This window comes from Esox lucius, chromosome 22, assembly GCF_011004845.1.
Source record: "Esox lucius isolate fEsoLuc1 chromosome 22, fEsoLuc1.pri, whole genome shotgun sequence".
In the NCBI taxonomy this organism is placed as follows: Eukaryota; Metazoa; Chordata; class Actinopteri; order Esociformes; family Esocidae; genus Esox; species Esox lucius.
In genome coordinates, this window is record NC_047590.1 from 5,363,107 (window position 1) to 5,384,333 (window position 21,227).

Here is a 21,227-nt window from a genome sequence, read left to right on the forward strand (position 1 = left end):
TTTTACCAGTAACAATGTGATAATTTTTTTATTCAGTAATATACATTGCTGAACCATCTCTTGTTTTTTTCACTCGCAAACCTGAATTTGGATTTTAATGTACCAAAAATGTAATTGATACTATCTATGTAATTTCGTTTTGGATGATAGTACTGTATAGTTTGCTACACTAAACAATCATATTATAGAAAGTGTACCATCCTACAAATTCATTGGAATAAATGGGTCAAAAGAAAGTTTTTATTTCACCAATAAGATATTTTTTTCAGGTTCACCATCGGGGAACAGACCCGATGATGGACTCAGATCACTGAAGTATGCTCAAAAGTATTGTATTCCAAAGTACTAGAAAGTGCCTCAAAACTCATTTGACAGTGCTCCTCACACAGCAAGAAAATGACCCCAAACATAGAACTATAGCAACTAGGGAGGTTTACAGGGCTAAAAAGTGGAACATTATTAATTGGCCAAGTCAGTCTCCAGATTTAAATCCAATTAAACTTGCCTTTCGTGTGCATAAGATGAGATAGAAGAAGAAATACCTTCATAACTGAATATGGCTGCAGTACAGCAGAAAATATACCCAGTCTTCTGGGGCCAATGGGCTGCAGAGTTCAGACTTCATCATTATGACACTATATTAATCCTTCTTACTACTCTTTGGTTCTCTTTAAAAGGGGGACTAAGCCAATGTGTACATTTTTCTTTTTCTAAATGGTGAAACCACATTTTTTACACATACCATTAATTAAAAGCAGACAATCTATACTGTAATGGTTTGATTTCACATCCAAACTTTTGTAAAGCAGAAAACATGCTTACTGTGCCATCCGTTACAAAGGGCACTGTGCATTTGGTATCGATCAGTATGATGTCACTCAATCAGCAGTGGATGAGTGCAAAATAAAATCTTTACATGATGCTTAGATCTCATTTTGTTATCTACTGACCTTAATGCTGGTTCTTAGGATTGAGAACAGCAAATCATTAGTAGTGTAAGATGGAACATTGTTTCTCTCCCTCCTTACTCTCTCTCTCTCTCTCTCTTACACACAAACACATGCCCACACAAACTCCCTCTATTGGCAACTCAGTATTGCTTATGTTTGTCCTGGCTCACTCCCTGTCCTGGTAATTACCTCTTCACTCTGATCCCTTTATGCTGGAGTGTGGGCCTTGCCTCTGGGTCTCCCCATGCTAAATAAATAACTATGAGTTGGAGATTGATTAGCTCCCAGTTAAATCTTGGGTATTAAACATGTTATAAGAGAGCACTACCTGAGCAGACGGTACAAAATACGGCCTTTGCTCACTATGATTGACAGCCAGTGCTAACGATGATTGACAGCGTGATACTCCATATATACTGTTTATGTTACCTGTTTATTTAACAATCAAGCAATGTATTAGTGAATGAAGCCGATCATTCATTCAACAGCATTAACCTTACTATGTATGTCATGGAATGTTAAGACAAATATAATTTAAACAGAACTGTGAACAAGTCTAAGACCACCTGTGAAAACAGTTTAACGCTATTTATCTGGTCAGTTGAAGAAAAAAAAAATCTTCACCTTTTAAATAAATAAACAATCATTTATTGTGCTGTCCGAAAGGTAATCGAAATAGTGTGATATGACCAGAAGAAGTAGCATGAAGACATTTGAAAAGACTGGGCAAGTTGGATACATAAAGTGGAGTGGAAGATTAAGGGACAGAAGGAAATCCAATGACGTTCCAGGACCCGTCTGTGTAGCTCTGGGGTGAGTGTGAAAATGACATAGTCACTTCATCATACAGGGTTAGGCTAACAAACTGGCTCATATTTACGTGAGCATTAAATCTATTTATTAGCATTTGCTAGCTATCATCCAATCTGGGATGCTTATTACAAATGATGAGATTACTCAAATCCTGTCCACCTCAGCAATTATGTTGTTGGATGACCGCTGTTAGATTTTGTCTTTTAATTTCTAGATAACCTTCTTGGAAGATTGGTGTCAATTTCTGATACCAGATTTGAGGCACGAGATGTTGTCCGCCAAATGTGATTATCGTACTTCTGACAACGCGGAAAACATGGATTCGTCAAAGGTGTCCAACCTCATTTAAGATAATCAGATATACAGATTAAAATATATATATATAAAATAAATATTATTGATAATATCAATGTCAACCACTTGAATTGAATTCGGAATCATGACAATTGGAAATATAATTTACCTTAGGTTTAAAAATTAAAAGGAGGAACACAGGAATTGCAAAATGTAAGTGAAATTGTAAGGCATTCTGACATCATCCCAGAGAACAGATCAAAACTAGGATGTGCCCATTACGAAGATAAAAAAAAAAACTAATCTGATTGAGCAAGCAGAGCATGATAAAGAGCAGAAACTGTCATGGTGCCTGTGAGATAGACCAATAGTTACAGTATGTATTTAATCTAAACCTTGCTGAATGCAAGTGAAAAAACTGTCACAATCTAGTAATGCTGTTGTGTAGCTTTCTGATATATGCAGTGTTTACTTGTAAAATAATTTATACAGACCTAAATATGTTTTATAACAGGATGCAATGTGTTAATGTGATTAAAGATGCCGTCTGGAAATGTTGTAATTAATCAATTTTTTTTAATTAATACAAGTTTCAGCTTGATGTGTAATATGTTGTTTATATGTGCATAATTCATAAGTAGAATAAATATCATATCTCAATTAGCCATGAAATTCCAAGTTTAAAAGTGAGAGGTTTTGAAGACCTGGGTCACAAAAAGGCACATTTCAGGGCAGAACTTTTTGGCTCGACGACACCCCTGTTACAATCAGTGGCTACAAAACGTGGAATGTATCTTTACTTCTGCATGCTCATTTTATTTTATTTGTTTTCCACTTTCAATGCGTCTTTGATTATAGTGTAATGAACAGCAAAAAAACATTAGTAGCCATATGACAAATACAGCAGGTACAACCGGTCGGAGCTGTGAGGTTACTTTGAATGTGACTACTGTATTCTTCATCTTACGCCTTTCCTTCTTCCCATGACCAACTTCTTTCCTTATACCTCCTGGTCATTAACCCTGCGCTTTAAACAGCAACACTGTGTGGCAAATAAGTATGTAAACATAACATGTATGAACACTGCCGTCCATACATTTTTGGCAGAAAATCTAAATTAAATCCAGTGACTTAAAATGTAAACTGTTTAAATTACGACACATCAAGATTTTCTATCAAATACCAACGACAAGCTTTGTAGATCTTCCTTGAGTGCTACATGTGTCGTTGTTTTTTTTTTTTTTCCAGTAGTCATTGTACACTCCCATAATGGCCTTTTGTTTTCAAATATGACCTAATGGTGCACAGAGAACCGCATCCATTGGTCCGAGCTGAACGGCTGACCTACATCGACGAGTTTCCCCGGTGCACGGCCGGGTGGGACCAACGGTTGCTACGCTTTGGCACTTCCAGTGTGGTGTCCCTTACCAAGACTGATGCAGTCACTGATCGTCTGGGAACTTCCTCTGTCATCGTTAGAGACGATGGGGGCACTTGTCAGAGGCGGGCATTAAGAGCTCCTTATGAGCTCCGACGCTTCATCGGTCTCACATACGGAGAGGACACTAACAAAGTCCTCTTTCCCAGGGACATGAGACCGCATGTTTTCACGCAGCCATCTTGGTTTTCCTCTTTTGTCCAGATAAACATCTACTGTAAAGTTGAAGCGAATGTAAATGTCTGTAGAATTGAAATCTCAAAAGGTTTAGAGTTAGCGATTAGGGGTTGAGGCCCAGGTAAAATAGACATTACAGCAAACACCTGTTAACTTTGTCCACATTTTGTTGTTAATAACTTTTTATTTTGTCATCAATATTCACGCAATACCCAATAGCGATAAAGCAAAAACTCCTTGTTAGATTTGGGGAAGGTGGGCACAGTGGGCTGGGTCATTGTAAAATGGAACCATCAGTACTCTTTCCAGAGCTGGCTGTATGGCCAAACTAAGTAACCAGCTAAGAAATATTTTAGTTATGGAGGTGAAGAGGAACCCAGTCTCCTCTCTAACAGAGCATCAGAGTTTCTTTACAAAGAACCTGCCAGAAGGACAACTATTTCTGGAGCACTCTATCAATCAGGATAGAGTTTATGGTAGAGTGGCTAGATGGAAGCCACTCCTGAGTAAAATAAATATGACAAATATGCCCGAAGGACTCTGAGACCACGAGGAAAAAGATTATCTGGTCTGATTAGACCAAAATCGAACTATTTGGCCTGAATGCCAAGCACTACATTTGGCAAAAGACCTGAAGATCGAAATTCACTGAAATTCGCTGTCCATTCAGTCTGACAGAGATTGAGAGGATCTGCATGGAGGAATGGGAGAAACTGCTCAGATCCATGTAAGCAAAGCTGGCAGGTGTATACAAGAAGACTTTAACTGTAATTGCTGACACAGGTGCTTCTACAAATTACTAAATAAAGGGTTTAAATACTTGATGTATGTGAGAATTTCTTTTCAGGAAATTGTCACATAATTCATAAAACTTGCTTGGGCTTAGTCATCATTATGTTAGACAAAAAAAAAAAAAAGCAATACCAAATGGACTGGAATTTCTGGGATTTGCATTGTGCTAGCCAAAAAACATTGTGTAGGGCTGCCTATATTACTAAGTACATTGAGTAACTTACACTATCATACTGTTTGATTTTTCAGGAAAAAGCTAATAATGTATTTCCTTGTGAGGTGTAAGATGTTAGAGAGGTGTAACATGCAGCAGTAGTGTCATACCGCAAACCTTATTTAGCACTAAACAAATCAGAATAGTCTTTAAACCGTACCATCTCAATTCCAACTTTGACTGACTATATTTCTTTATGGCAGGTTGTCTTGATGTACGTGCGGAACATTGCTGCTTCTAATTGAATGGCTGTTTCTCAGATATCAGCTCTTCATGACAAACAGGAATCAATTACAGTGATAAAGAGGCGGGTTGAATAAATCTTAGATATAATACAGAGGCATGAGCTCTGCAAAAGGCTTCAGCTAAGAGAAGCGTACGTTAAGCAACACCTACTTGTCAGTAAGATTAATGTGGCGCTATTGTCTCAGGCTCTCATCAGAACACTTATCTTCAGAAATGACAAAGCTTGCACTTTTCATTATGTATGTAGCAAGCTACATTCTTCCCCAGCAGACCCTGCTAACTTCAGTGAGATTGTTTTAGTACTGTTGCTTTTGTCAGTGTGTGTGTGTGTGTGTGTGTGTCAAAGTGCATGGCAACGTGCGTGTGTGCGCATGCACGCATTACTGTGAATGCGCGCTATCTCTGTGCTCTTCAACAAATTCAACAAATAACACTATAATTTGAGGTTTTGTACGACAACAAGACTGTATTGAGTACATATTACTTTCAAAGCAACATTGATTGGGAAAAATGTGTTTGAAAAATATAATGACAAGTGTTGCCCGGTGAAATTACTTGCTGTGAATCAATACTATTTTGGAGGGCAGAGGTACACATGATACTGAAGAAGTATAAGGGCATAAAAGGCATAAAGTAAGTATATGCAAAACATGATTGCCGAAGCAATCACTTTCTCCCAATTGTAGTGATTCCTGGAAAAAGAACATGGCCTTGGGGTGCTGCGCCTTAAAGAAAAGCAGGCTGTTGAATGCCTCTACATGTCATTACTCAAACAGAAATGAATAGATGTGAATATAGATCCAATATGACATCATCTCTGAAGGCACACCACGAGTGAGAAACGTTTTATGAAAGGAATGTCAATATTCATGTTTCAAACTCAATCAATGAATAAAAGATGGGAGGTTGAATGTGGTATGTCCCATATTTCAACATCTTTCAGTGTGACATCTGCCATTGGCTTTGGACCAAAGACATAAAAAGGAATGAGAGAACAAGAATTCTGTGCACATGTTGGCACTGTATATATTTTCTCACAAAATGCACACACAAATAAACCTTGGGGAAAGTCTGTAATTTACTGGGATGGGGTCCAACTCAAGGGCACACGATCCTACCCTTGTGTTATGGCTTGCATACCCCCCCCCCCCCCGCTGGCTCAGGCAGGTGTACAGGAAAGCGACGGCCCCTGCCCCACTGCCACGCCATTGACAAAGTGCCCTCCTGGGATGGATTTTTTTGGAATATATGTTTCTTATAAACACAACCAACAGGTTGTGTTTAGGCACCCAGGCAAAACAACAGAACACACCTCTTCTTCAAAATGGTTGTGCCTAACTTCAAACTTAGCTCTCCCTTTGGGTTTAATGCGCTGCCCACTGGCTGATTAGCTTGTTATTCAAATGCCTTGGCTAGGTAAGTATATTGCAGCTATGTGACATTACATCGGTCATCAGCATATAAGCAGTCGGCTAGCTAACATACAAAATAGGCTGGTTTACTGGTGAGTGCGGGAACCAATTCTTTCTGCTGTTTTCACCCCTCCTGCCTGACAAAGTCTAAAGTTCATCCTCTAACAACGGAAATAAATATATATAAAAAAAAATCTCTGGCTAACTAGCTAGTTGCCCTCAGCTTTGGTGCTAGCTTGGAATGTTTTGCGCAGCAGCAATAGCGCATTGCTGTAGTAGCTACATTAACTAAACACATCTGTAATGTTACTATGCTCAGCTGGCTCACATCCACTTGGTAGGCAGGCACGTTTATATTCGGAAATTAATATACCATCCGTTAATTTATTTATCAACTCTAGAGGTCTGATCATCCTTTCAACAGTCACATTAGAAGACAGAAAATAGGCTAATATACAGATTCTGGCTGCTGTTCAAAATAAGGAATATGTATTTGCAAATGTAATCATAAATAAATAATACTATATGTATGCAACTGGGTATATTTTCAGTGTCTGAAATATTTTTTCTGGATAAAAAGTTTACCCAAGGTTTTTTAGGCCAGGGGTAGACAAACATAGGCCTGGGGCGATTCAATTCGCCCCAATTTATGTTTTCTGTGGTTATTGAAGTAGTCTAACCCTCTACATAACATCTCAAACTTGATCCAAAGTAAATAATAATTAATAGAAACCTATAAATGTGTCAATAACCTTGCTTCTCTGGCCAGCAGACAGAGTTTGATAAACACATTTTCCATCAAATAGAAATATATGCAGCCCCATTTGGGCCTTGGGAAAAAAAGGTTCCAAATTCACAGGCACATAATATATAAAAGGAATACTTATTGCTGTTGTGCATTAAAACGTTTGTCTATTTCTCCTGTGAGTGTAGGTATTTATTTTATATATTATTCAAAAATATATAATTTTTTTGGGGGGGTGCCCTTTTTTGAAATTGTGATTCTCACGACCGCGCACAATGATTGCAGCGATGCTGTGTTTGCCTGTGTGGATATCGGCTGGTATTGTGGAAAGTATAAAGTGGACATTACTGAGACAGAGCTACTGGCCAGGTTGTTGAAGGTCTGTCTGCCACCACAGATGAGCTCCCTCCCTGCCGGTCTCATAACCGGATGCAGGCTAGGATCAGCTACTTTATGACCAAGTGGAAAATTAGATATTTGAGATTTCTTTATGCTAGATCCATAAAATACAATAAAATGAATGCAATATATTTTCCATCCATAGGTTGGTGTATTTAACAATGCATCACACTAACAACAACCAAGCGGTTGCCTTGTACTGACAACGAACTTTGAGGTCAGGGTTGATGTTTTCATTAACACAATCAGTGCATGTAAATCTCAGCAATCAGCAAATTAATCGATTCCTAACTAGTGCCCAGTCTCAAAGGCTTGACTTTTTATTCAGTCAATCAAATGTATTTTATAAAGACCTAATAAAGCCCTCAGCAGTTGTTTACAAAGTGCTTTTACAGATATATTTTTTCAATATTTACTGAAGTGTCTGGTGTTTTGTGACAGCCATCTTGTCCGGTGAGCAAATGTTGTGTTAATGCTGGACAAAAAGTGTCCAAATTTAAATGCACTTTTGGCTGTACTGAAGCATTTGTTTTTAGGTAAAAGATGGCAGGTCGGATGGAAAAGGAGACGGAACGTGCAGACCGTACAGTTGGGTTATGCAGACGACTTGGTGAATGATGAATACACATCAGTTTCAGAAATGAAAATGCAGACCAGGCCTCTTGGTATGTGACCCTGTGCTTCGATGCTGTTAATGTACAGTGAATGAACGGTGCTTGGCTTAGATATGAAGGGGTCCTTTATAATGCGTCTGGCTTTCATCAGGCATCATTAAGGATCTCCTGGATGGCAGGAGCATGGCCCGATAACGTGTTGAGCCATCTTCACAATCCGCTGAAAGGCTTTGCTGTCATGTGAGAATTCCAGGCCAGGATTCTCTTAATGGTGGAGCCACAGTGTTTGTGGAGTATCCGGCACACCTCATTTCTCGAGTCACCTTAGGTGGTGGAGTCACTGTTTGTGGCCTCATGACAACACTGATAGCGTTGATGCAGTACTGCAGGGAGATGGTTGTGTTCTTCTGTCAGGTTCTCCCATCTCTGCAGAGTAACTCTGAAAGTCTGTTAGTGTGGCCTATTGTTCCTCTGACACCTACTGTTCTTCTGACACCTCTTATTGTTCCTCTGACACCTCCTACTGTTCCTCTGACACCTCCCTGACCAATGCACTTCTTGCCCCGGTTAATTAGTTTGGTCAGAAGGCCAGCGCTAGGAAGTATCTTGGTGGTTCCAAACTTCTTACATTTCACAATGTTGTTGCCCAATGTGCATTTTCTTTTTTACAGCCTTCCCCAGGTATTTTCCACAATACAGTTTTCTCTCAAAGGTTTACCTGAAGCCAGCCCGTAATGTGTTTTGCGTCACTTTCATAATCTGTGATTCATGAGGACTTTCAGCAGGTATATCTGCTATTCTATCAGCCTCCTTTCAGCTATTCCTCAAATTTTCATTTGGATGTATATGGAAAATTAGAGGAGACATCATGCGATATTATGAACGGTATGACTGCCATTTAACATATTGCAGATCTTGGAAAGAAATGATCAACCGACCGCTATTCTCACTGTGTGGATGGAAGGCAGGATAGACCACAACTGGTATACTATATTGACCTCGGGTAAAGGTCATGTTCATCTACTCAGACAACACATTCTCAGCTGAGCCATGTCGTGGTCTACCCGGAGCCAAATTATCCATTACATTTTAAAATGTTTGTTTCAGCCATTGGCCGACCCAATGGGTTCTAAGGTGTACCAGATCCCATCTGAAGTGTCAGTGATGTTGAACCAAAACTGTGTTGGATAATCATCTGACCCATATTGATGCTAAAAATATATTTTTACGAAATCACGCACAGGCTTTCCAGGCAGTTCAAGCTAAGGCTTCACATGCTTTTCGGTTGTAGATTGATTTAAGGTTTGCAGTTTAGTACTTTCATACTAACATTCCCAATATAAAAAGTTTCTAGAGAAGAAGGGAAGGGCTGTGTAATGAAAACGCCCTTCGAGACGATCCAGACTGAGCTCTCTGTTCCGCTAAATATTGCACCATGATTTATAGCTCATGTACTGTAGCCTATTGCTTTATCATTCACACCAATAACATATTGGAAATGGTCAAAGCAGAAACGTGGGCTTATAAAAAGCAAATGGAAACATTGAATGAGATGTAGGCTAGTAATTATCTTAACACACCATGAAAGCTACAGTGCTTCTGAAGAAATCTCTTTCTCCGTGCTTAAAAAATAATCTTATCTCCAGAATGTAATAAAATAGCTACCAAAACATCCCTAGTAGAAAGCCAGTTGAAAGAAGCCAGTTAAGAGCTAATAGCGTAGCCATTTTAGGATCAGTAGCAAAACAAGTTGTTATGGGAGGCACATTCAAGCAGACGAGAAAATGTCATTAGGATGGATTCATTAAAATTAACTGTAAAATAAGGAAAATGAACACACATCAATCTCTTATGTCCAACACACAACCGTATTCAATCAGCGTCTTTACCCAGTAATATCAAACCCAGTTGTCAGGATGAAGACATACACAAAATAAATCCAAGCCCATTGACTTTCTTAAACAGAGTCACAAAATGTTACAGCAAAAATGCCCCAAAAAGGATGCTCAGTGCAACCATTGCAGTGATTACCACCATGGCTGTAGTTAAACACGGCACTGCAGTGATTTCAGTCGTTGCCTTAAACTAGTTTCCGCTGTCCCTGGTGCGACAACACCTGCACCAGCAGTATGCGACACTTTCCCAGGACGCTTGCCAACTCAGTTAATGTTTTGCTGCGCCTGAGCTCTTAATAGATTCATTTAAGTAATTATTTTGAGAGTATAGGCTGGAAAAGCTCAGGTGTCCTGGGGTGTAAATCCGTTGATGATTACATGTTAACTCCAAATCCTGCAGGACTGCGGCAGTCCAAAAAACGGAGGACGAGGAGAGGGGTTGCCGTGGTGCTGCGAGTCACACAGCCGGGGAGACTCCAAAGAGGACCACAGCCACGTGGTCGCCATCTTGAATACAAAACAAGCACAGGAGGACTTGCCCGGGATTGCACTTGATCAGATTTGCTGTTGACAGTGGATACGTCTTCTCCCCTGTCTGGAAAAACCCTCATAAGGCCAAAGGAAATTGAATCGGTTGAGAAATACACCGTGCTCAGTGTAGTTTGTGACAAGGTTTCTGTTTGGCGAGGATTGTGATAAGGCATTCTTTGAGAGAATGAGTGTGTGTACGTGCGTGCTATAGAAACAGCACTGTACGGTTATGTCGGCACAGTTTTCCAAGAATCCATGAGCTAAAAATGGTCACTGACTTGATAGATGTTAGAGCTTTGTAATGCCACATCTGCATAAGCATCCTGTGTGACCATCCAGCGCTGTTGATATACTTTCCCCTACTCTACGGATGTGAATGAGTCTTGCGATTCTTTGTGAATCTTTAAGTGTCGCTTATTTCCAGCCATGAATTACTGTACAGATCGTACAACCTTTATATTCCACATGGGAGCCCACTCGATTAGGTAATTGCATCTTTGTGAATTCATTTTAGTTCATCTGGGTCTTTACATAAAACTCCTCAGAAGGATTCTGGTCAAGGACATGTCTGCATAAAGAATTCTGTAGACTTGGATGGATGTATTGATCGGCACATCAACAAGCCAATTAATCTCATGAAATTACAATATATTTCGCCAGCTTGATAGGGATCATGATGTAGATAAGGATGGGTGTTGGCTGTCTGCATTATAAATGAAAATAAATGCACAGTTATCTTTTTATGAAGTGCAATTTCACTCTACATAGGGTTGTCTTTGATCACAGTAAAACTCGTAAATGAATCTGTTTGCGCAAGCGAGACTGACACATACAGCCACATTTCATAATGGTTGGTAATTGAAATAGGGAAATTGATTCGATAGACAAGTTTTACGAGGGCATACATTACACAGCTGCCTGGATGGGAAGCTCCAGAAAGGCCAGTGAACCCTGAAATGGAATTTTTCCATCGAACATTTCAGACACTCGCTGAACAATGTTCTAATGCAGAAGTAACATCCATCGCTATATTAAAGACGTTTTTAATCTGTTTGAAACATTCCTGTCTTTATCCCCCTAGTCCCATCTACACACAACTGTACGTTTCTCACTACCATATACAGTATTCACAGAACAGACCGCAGGAGATCAGGATTTTTTTTACATGGATGCATTTGAAGGGATTATGTCTGCTCACTTTTACAGCAACATGTCGTAGGCCTTCCTTTTGCATTCTAATTTTGTTTCTACTGTACACAAGTGGGCGTTTGTATAGTGTCTGGCACAGTCTGTACATGCCTTGCACAAACGATTGGAAACATAAATCCCTATAAAACAATAATGGCCTAATAAAACAACCCAACTGAGATCATTTTAGGGCTGGGAATGTACAATGTCTTCAAGTAAAAAGACAGAAATTCAGTTGAATGTATAATAAGTATGTTGATGATGCTCATACTTCATATCGACTGGATTTCTTTAGAACCTGGTTGGGGGAGGCTGAATTTAGTCCCCCCAGAGTGCTAATACAAACCGTATGAAAGAGCCGGCCCATTAACAGGAAATAATATGTAGGTATTCTATGTGCGAGCGAAGGCCACAGTTTTAGAATGATCTCTGTAATGCAGTGTACCAGTGACAACATGAAGCTCTTGGGATCTCAGAAATGGGTCAATGGGACTCTAAGGAAAGATATTAAAGAATGTGTATCCATTTCCACCTTAATGGATAAGGATAAGACTGCTGTGAAAGACAGAGTGCAGCCCACTTGTGCAATTGGGCTGTACTCTGCTGGCAATACTCAGCCCTCATTCAGGGGGGTTGCAGTTGGTGGGGATCCCTTTGGTTGATGCCTGGCAATATGGGTGGATTGTTTTCCTGCCTGTTGGGCCCTGTCCGGGGTCTCCCCCGGGGTAGGGCCACAGTGTCACCGGACCCCCCCGTCTCAGTTCCAAGGTTTTACGCTGCCATATTATTGTGCTGGGGGATATGAGGAATGCACTTCTAACTTTTCTCAGTTTCCTCCAGTTTTAAATTTTAGGAGGAGATGAGGTCCTGGTCCACACCTGCGGATTACCTGGTTTGGAGGGCCCGTTGCTGTCCCTGTCCTTGTCCACCTGATCATACTTCTGACCAAGTCTAAAATCAAATAGCCTCTGGATTTAGCCCAGAGAATTGTATTAATTATTCCAATTGGACTCTTAATATCTCACCCGGCACAGCCAGAAGAGGACTGGTCACCCCTCTGAGCCTGGGTCCTCTCTAGGTTTCTTCCTAAAATTCGGCCTTCTTAGGGAGTTTTTCCTAGCCACTGAAATTCAAAACTACTGTTGTTTGCTCCTTGGGGTTTAAGGCCGAGTGTCTCTGTAAAGCACTTTGTGACAACGGCTGTTGTAAAAAGGGCTTTATGAATAAATTTGATTGATTGATTGAAGATGGGACAAGACCATGGACATAGATAGGCAATGCAATCCATCTTGGTATCTGTCTCATTATAGCATCTGCGAGAGAATGGCCAGTCCATTTCAACTATAAATGTTGATCCCTTTTGACGACCCGGTCGAGTCATGTTAGCCTTTCCCAATTCGCACTAACAAAGCATTGGAACAACTTTAAAATGGTGGAGGCCCTCAGTGTCCCTACCCATGATTGTATTTTATTCAACCATCCTCACATCCCACACAGCAATTAAACTGAATAACTGTTTCACCACAACAAAAAGATTTATTGTGAATTTATTGTGAGTGGTTTACTTTCTCTCGGGCAACTGGGTTAGGAAGGAAACATGTATATTTGTATTGACTGGGTTTATTGATATGCCATTCAAAGTAAATAGCTTCACCTTGCTCAGAGGGATATCCAGCGGCTGCTTTTTTATGTTTAACAATCTACCAATCCGTGGCCCTGTTTTTGATGTACTAAAAAAAATAAAAACCTCTACTTTTCACCACTTGTCTGAGAGACCTTACTGATTAATTTTACCCAGACTTAAGTGTCCCATTTTATTATAATATGGTAATAACCATGAAATAACTGTCCATATGCCTATTTATATTCAAAATGTCAATTAAACATGATTTGACATATTGTCAAAATGTAAGTGTCTACAGCTTATTTTGCTGAGGACTGTGATGAATGCAGGTGCACATTTCAGGAGTAGGACAAGACGTTTTACGATTATCATGGTCATATTAATTCCAGGGTCAAAAAGTGGATGTTCATTAAAACAGGATGGTCATAATCCTCTTTAACATTGCGACTAAGTATTAAACCTTACCAAATGAATTGACATTGGATGGGGAAAAACGCTTCCCAACATTGTCATAATGTGTATTCACTTGGTCGCATCTCAGGAATGCATTGAACCATGTGATTTCCTGGTTGGAAAAGCTGTCTGGAAAGCAGCAGAACGGCCTGGCAAAGAAGCCTATGAGGAAAGCTTGCAATAACATTAAACACTCCCAAAGCCAATGTGAGTTGTTCAATAGGAGACACAATTAAAATTCTAAAATTGGGAAAGGGGGGGGTGTTTGGGGGAGTGAGTGGCAGGAGGGAGGCGTGCAGGGGTGGATGTCAAAAACAAGAAAACATGATTTGCTTAACGGGTGTTAAAGTTAGAGTCTGGAAAATGACCTGATGGAAAGACATTTGATGTGGAGTTATTCCAGATTCCACGCTGCGGAATGAGCTCGGTTAAAGAACAACATGTTTACAAATGGCAGTCGATTTGCAAATAGTGGAAAGTAAAAGATATTAATGTGTATGAGGGTGAACCGAATAATGTTGAATGAATGGACGCATCAAACCCACTCACTCATAAAATAACTATAGTGCTTCAGAAAGAGTTATTGAACACCCATGGCTTTATAGCCTTATAAATAATGTTTTAAAGACATTGGCTCCCTGGATACAGATCCCCTTATGCTCTGAATTCTCTCCCATCAGCCCACAGTGATTGAGGTCCTTTGATCAAATCATCTCCCAGAATATCTGATTAATATTCTAAGTAAATTAGACCCATTAAATCTAGCTGTGTCACAATGTCGTTTTGGCCGTGCAACAAAGTTGTCAATGCAATTAGGAATGCCAGAACCTTTCTTAGCTGTTGCAAAGATGTATACACAAAATGAAAATATTAACAGACCGGGTGGAGGCCGGGGGGGTGGGTGGAGGCTTGGGGGGGGTGGTAGGTGGAGACTAGGGGTGGTAGGTGGAGACTAGGGGTGGTAGGTGGAGACTAGGGGTGGTATGCAGAGACTAGGGGTGGTAGGTGGAGACTAGGGGTGGTAGGTGGAGACTAGGGGTGGTATGCAGAGACTAGGGGTGGTAGGTGGAGACTAGGGGTGGTAGGTGGAGACTAGGGGTGGTATGCAGAGACTAGGGGTGGTAGGTGGAGACTAGGGGTGGTAGGTGGAGACTAGGGGTGGTAGGTGGAGACTAGGGGTGGCGGGTGGGTTTAGCAACCGCATGCTAAGACAACCAGCGGCAGACAGAGTTAGTACCCTGACTGACTTAAATAGACCGCCATATTAGATTAGGAACTTCAGGCTGTGGTGGGCGCCATGCCAACGTCAGCCGATGCACGGTTGATCCAGTGCCCACCCGGGCCTCCTGCCCTCCAACCCGGGCCTCCTGCCCTCCACCCCGGGCCTCCTGCCCTCCACCCCGGGCCTCCTGCCCTCCATCCCGGGCCTCCTGCCCTCCACCCCGGGCCTCCTGCCCTCCACCCTGGGCCTCCTGCCCTCCAAACCGGGCCTCCTGCCATCCACGCCTGGACTGTCTTAATTTCACATTCAGGCGGTGACACGACAAGAGGTACACTCTCTAAAGAGCATTCACTATCTTAAATGACATCTGAGGGTGTCATCAACATGCAAGGTTTTGGGGAGCGCGTCAAGATACAAGCACGGGGAGAGCATCGGGGTACCCAGCGCTCATTTCCACAATGACTTCACTACACTCAGTCTCCTCAAGCCGGGTTTGTTCTGAAGCCCCCGGGGCAGCACAGTCCGTCTGTATCGGTGGAATCTCAAATTAATCAGTCCACTGTAATTAGTAATTGTTCGCACGGTTGGAGACATATACTGTACCACCCAAACTCCAACCCAGTCACACGCTGTGCGCTGAAAATGTATTTCACAAATTAGGGCCCAGCTCTGCCGTATCTGCTGCATCTTATCTCTGATTTGCGGATTGTTACATTGACTTTTAAGAGTTTGCCTCAAAGCATTGATAAGTAAGCTCCCTGTGAAGCTTGATGCACCCATGCACACGGAATACTATGTAATCACACTGCTTTTCCAATGTAGTGAATGTGCATGAATCACCATATTCCCGGATCCTTTGGAACGCACGCTGATAAAAAATTAAATAATAACGTAAACATTGGGGTTCGAATGCCAAATACTGAGGATTCTGATTGCATTTCCTAAACTAAATTGTCCTTCAAGTCAGGTGACCATAATGAGACCATCATGTGAACCGTCACCTAACTGTAAAGATGAATTCTGCACTGCGATCTGTAATGCCTGTTATCCATAGTTAATTCCCAGTCCTCAAAATGTTCATTCATTCATTGAGGTTTTAACCTCTGTTTTCATGGAAATGGCAGCATATTGCTAAGAAATTAGAATATATGCTGCACGATCGTGCTTACCAATGGCTATTAGTGTGTCGTTTGTCTTATTTAATTCAGGTTTCCTAGACAAAGATAAAGTCACAGGTCCAAGACTATAAACAAATTTCCATGAATAATTCATTACTTTAGTACTATATGTGCACCCCTCACAAGCAAACAAACACCACTGCTTTTGAAGTGTACATACTTCACAGAAGGTTCCGGAGGGTCACAGATCAAGACACGCGCATCTCGGCAAGCCATTCTGCTGTCACAATATTCACTCAACCAGGAAGTATTTGCTAGCACATGCGACTAGCTTTCAGAACTGTGGACCACAGTAATCTATGTTTGGACCTGTATCACTAGCTTTTGACGGGATGGGAATTAACGACTGGAGAGGCTCTGTCAGCAGGTTTATTTCTCTGTAGTGACTCGCTTGGGCCCCTGAAACAGCTGGAGTTGTTGGGTGACTGAGCGCTAACGTGCGCAAACTTATGTGACTTACTGGTTTGAAAAGTAGTTTGGAAAAATCTGATTGAACAATCATGGATGCCTAAGAGCATGGACGCTGACAAAAAATGTATTAATGGTAATTAAATGACTGTCCAAAAAGCAAGTCATAAACATTTTATTGTTTAATGCTTTAATTCATAACTAGGCCACATTCAAATTCCTTCGTTTTTAACACAGGTAATTATTTATGTCACATCTTTTCAATTCATAACCTACTCAGTCCCAATCAGCCATTACTGAACTGCTACACATATTTAGACGTTCTCTTTTAGATTTGTCCTTCCATTTCTGTGCTCCTAGTTTTGGTTGCTAAAGTACTGTAGTTAGACACATTTATTGGTTAAGTTTGATAACAATTTAAGCTCCACTATGTAGGATTTCTTCAGAAAAAAACAATTACTGCATTTTGCAATTACTCATCCCTCAGAAGGCGATTCTGCACCAATGCCCGATAGAGAATCAGGTTCCAAATAAAAATATGAACATTTGAAGGACCTGTTCCAAAAAATGCACTAACTCAGAGTTGGACTGCATTCTTCTTAGCCTTGCTAATGTTACTGAATACAACACTGACTGACAAATTAATAATTATATGTAAGCCACCAAATGCCGCCCCCCCCCCCAACATTCATGGTTGTTGCCCCCAGTCGGCATCACTGCCTAAGAGGTACAGCATCTGAAACTTGATCTCTCACCTGTTGGAAGATTGGGGTTTGGATTCAATTGATGATATTGAGGATTTGATGAGTCTGGATTATTTTTTTAAATATGAACATCGTAATGATGTCTTTAAACTGTTTTTGCAAATGAATCAATGTGCGTGAAACATTGGGGCATTATAATTAATCATCATCATAAACATCGTTACCGTAATGCACATTTGCCCATCAATTTGTAACGAACGGTGAGAAAAAAAAAATATATCTCAACAATCTCAATTTTCCGTCAAAGTAACTGTCAAAGAACTGTTAAAAATCACACTTTGAAGAGAAGAGAGGCCCAGGCTTCTCTAGCAAAGAGAAGAATCTCCCTGTTTAATGGCTGGCTTAATGAACATGGATGATGCATAAGAAAAAGCTGTTCTAATGATCCAAATGTGGCGGACAACAGTTACACTTTAACATAGTTTTACAAAAATTAAAAGTTAAGAATCCCAGGTGCACCTAACTAAATGCCCACTAATATAAACCTATCAGCCATAACATTATGACCACCTGCCTAATATTGTGTAGGTCCCCCTTTTGCCGCCAAAACAGCCCTGACCTGTCGAGGCATGGACTCTACTAGACCTCTGAAGGTGGGCTGTGGTATCTGGCACCAAGATGTTTGCAGCAGATCCTTTAACTCCTGTAAGTTGCGAGGTGGGATCGGACAGCACATCCCGCAGATGCTCGATTGGATTGAGATTTGGGGAATTTGGAGGGAAAGTCAACACCTTCAACTTGTTGCTGTGTTCCTCAAACCATTCCTGAACCATTTTTGCTTTGTGGCAGGGCGCATTATACTGCTGAAAGAGGCCAATGCCATCAGGGAATACCGGTGCCATGAAAGGGTGCACATGGTCTGCAACAATGCTCAAGTAGGCAGCACGTGTTAAAGTAACATCCACATGAATGGCAGGACCCAAGGTTTCCCAGCAGAACATTGCCCAAAGCATCACACTGCCTCCACCGACTTGCCTTCTTCCCATAGTGCATCCTGGTGCCATGGGTTCTCCAGGTAAGCGATGCACACGCACCTGGCCATCCACATGATGTAAAAGGAAACGTGATTCAAAAGACCAGGCCCTCTTCTTCCATTGGTCCAGTTCTGCCCATTGTAGGCACTTTCAGTAGGGGGCTGCCTGACTGGACTGCGGCTAGGCAGCCCCATACGCAACAAACTGTGAGGCACTGTGTGTTCTGACATCTTTCTATCAGTACCAGCATTAACCTTTTCAGCAATTTGAGCTACAGTACTGTAGCTTGTCTGTTTGATCGGACCACACGGGCCAGCCTTCGCTCCCCACATGCATCAATGAGCCTTGGTAGCCCATGACCCTGTCGCCGGTTCACCACTTTTCCTTCCTTGGACCACCTTTGATAGGTACTGACCAATGCAGACCGGGAACAACCCACAAGGGCTGCAATTTTGGAGATGCTCTTACCCAGTCGTCTAGCCATCACAATATGGCCCTTGTCAAAGTCGCTCAGATCCTTCCCCTTGCCCATTTTTCCTGCTTCTAACACATCAACTTCGAGGACAGAATGTTCACTTGCTGCCTAATAGATCCCACCCACTGACAGGTGCCATGATAACAAGATTATCAGTGTTATTCACTTCACCTGTCAGTGGTCATAATGCTATGGCTGATTGGTGTATTGCAATATGATGTTGTCGCAATGCAAATGAGACCCTGAAGAAATTACAGAAAATGTTTGAGTCTTTTGACTAAATTGTTTTAACTAAGGCATTCAAATTCATCTTTATAGAGTTGCGATTTTTAATTAATGTGGGTCTAAGACATGTTTTGAAGGCCTTTGAAATCTCTGCCTTGCTTCCTTATCTTCGAGGTGTAATATCCTTATATCTGTAGTTCAGAATAAATGATTAGTGTAAACCTATTCACATCTACTATTTAGCTACGTGGATAGACTATTAGATATACATACATCTGAAACAGAAGAATATCACTGAACACTGAACACAACACATAGCTTGAGCAATTGAAATTGACTAGCATACTGAAAAGATACCACGAAAAAATATGAACTACTTCATCCTTAAACATTTGTTGAGAACACATTCTCTAAACATTATGTTTAAAACAAACCTATAACTTGCTCAAAACAAATTACAATGTACTGTTCTTCAATCTCAATGCTCCCATGTCATGTCAGGAAAGGATCTGCTCTGTTGAAATGGCTTTTCGCCATTTAATAAAATACTTGAAGATGAATCTAAACAGCATCCAGAAACGGACATTATTGGATTTTGATATCTTAGCTGCAAAAATGTTACCTTCATTTCCAAGTGTGAAGACAGATGTATGTGGATTTCAGAGATAACAGAGTTTAACAGAAGCATTTTCAAACCAACTGACCACTTATTCAGAGTCTGACTGACCGGTCGATGTTGAGAACAGCTTTATACCCGAAGCGCAGCATTTCCAAGCGGTTGGACTCCAGAGGAACATAGCAGAAATGCAAGTTAAGTTAGATTTGCAAGGAGGGGTGCAATCTTTTGTTGTGGCAGTAACAGTACTACGAGTTACTCAAGCTTTTAATCTTTACAGTAAATTCCAATCCGCTTTGCCTGACAATTGTAACTGTTGCTAATACCCTAAGTAGTTTAAATATCTATTCACTGACCATGTTCAGTGATTCATGGAGGAAAAGTGCTTAGTAATCACCAGAAGAGCTTTTCACATTTAAAGCCATTGATATTAATCTTTGCCAAAATGAGAGAATAACTTCCCCAGCCGACGGACTCTAAAGTTGGGAAGTGGGGTTTGCATACACCAACAATTGAATACGGTGGATGTAGACCATTACAACAGATATTCATGTGAGTAGACCCTGAATTGGATGCTCATCCTTCCCCAGATGATTGGCCAGTTCAGACTCTTGAGGAGGTTGATGTCATCCAACTGAGCATTTGTCTTTTGAGTGGGAGCACTAACAAAACAAACCCCTTGTGTTGGTGTTTCTGATGTACTTCATATATATATATATATAATCCTAACCCACCTTTTTTTTAATCAGGTACAGCAACAACCTCTGAGCAGTAGGGGTAACTGCTTTGCATAGGGACAGATTCCAAGTAACATGTAATGCATTTAATCAAAATAATAGATATAGCCCTACCAAAAATCCATTAATATCTGCTGTGCCTGTACTAATCTCTACATAAACAAGACTGTGACACTAATATTAGCTTGAAAATGAACACCTCCGACTTAACTGAACTGTATAATCACTGGGGTGTATGAAATGAAACAGGAGTAGGTGACACTTCATTTTGAGAGTTCGAAAAAGCGTGTCTGTAGATGCAAACAACATCTCACAAGTTCACACTCAAATCCTAAACTTGGACTTTGAGTAAACACTCAACCCTCAACTCAACGTCTCAAAGAAAGTAAACACTCAACACTCATACTCCCACATTAAGTTAACACTCAACCCTCACACTACCACATCAAGTCAACACTCAACCCTCATAATTCCACATCAAGTTTACATTCAACCCTCGTACTACCACATCAAGTTTACATTCAACCCTTGTACTACCACATCAAGTTTACACTCAACCCTCATAATTCCACATCGAGTTAACACTCATCCTTCTTACTCCAGCATCAGTAAAGGCTCACTGTCCTACATAAAAACAATGTGACATGAAACTAAAGGCCTTGCAGGCGAGAAGAAAAAGAAGAAGGCAGCTACCCCCTACAGGAGTCCTTCTAATTCCTTTACTCAAAGAGTTGAATCCCTTGAGTCACACTGTGTGTGTGTGTGTGTATGTGTGGATGGGGGAGCCTCACGGGCCTCAGATAAACCAGCGCACACCCACTGCCTTGTCTTCTTCAGTCAGAC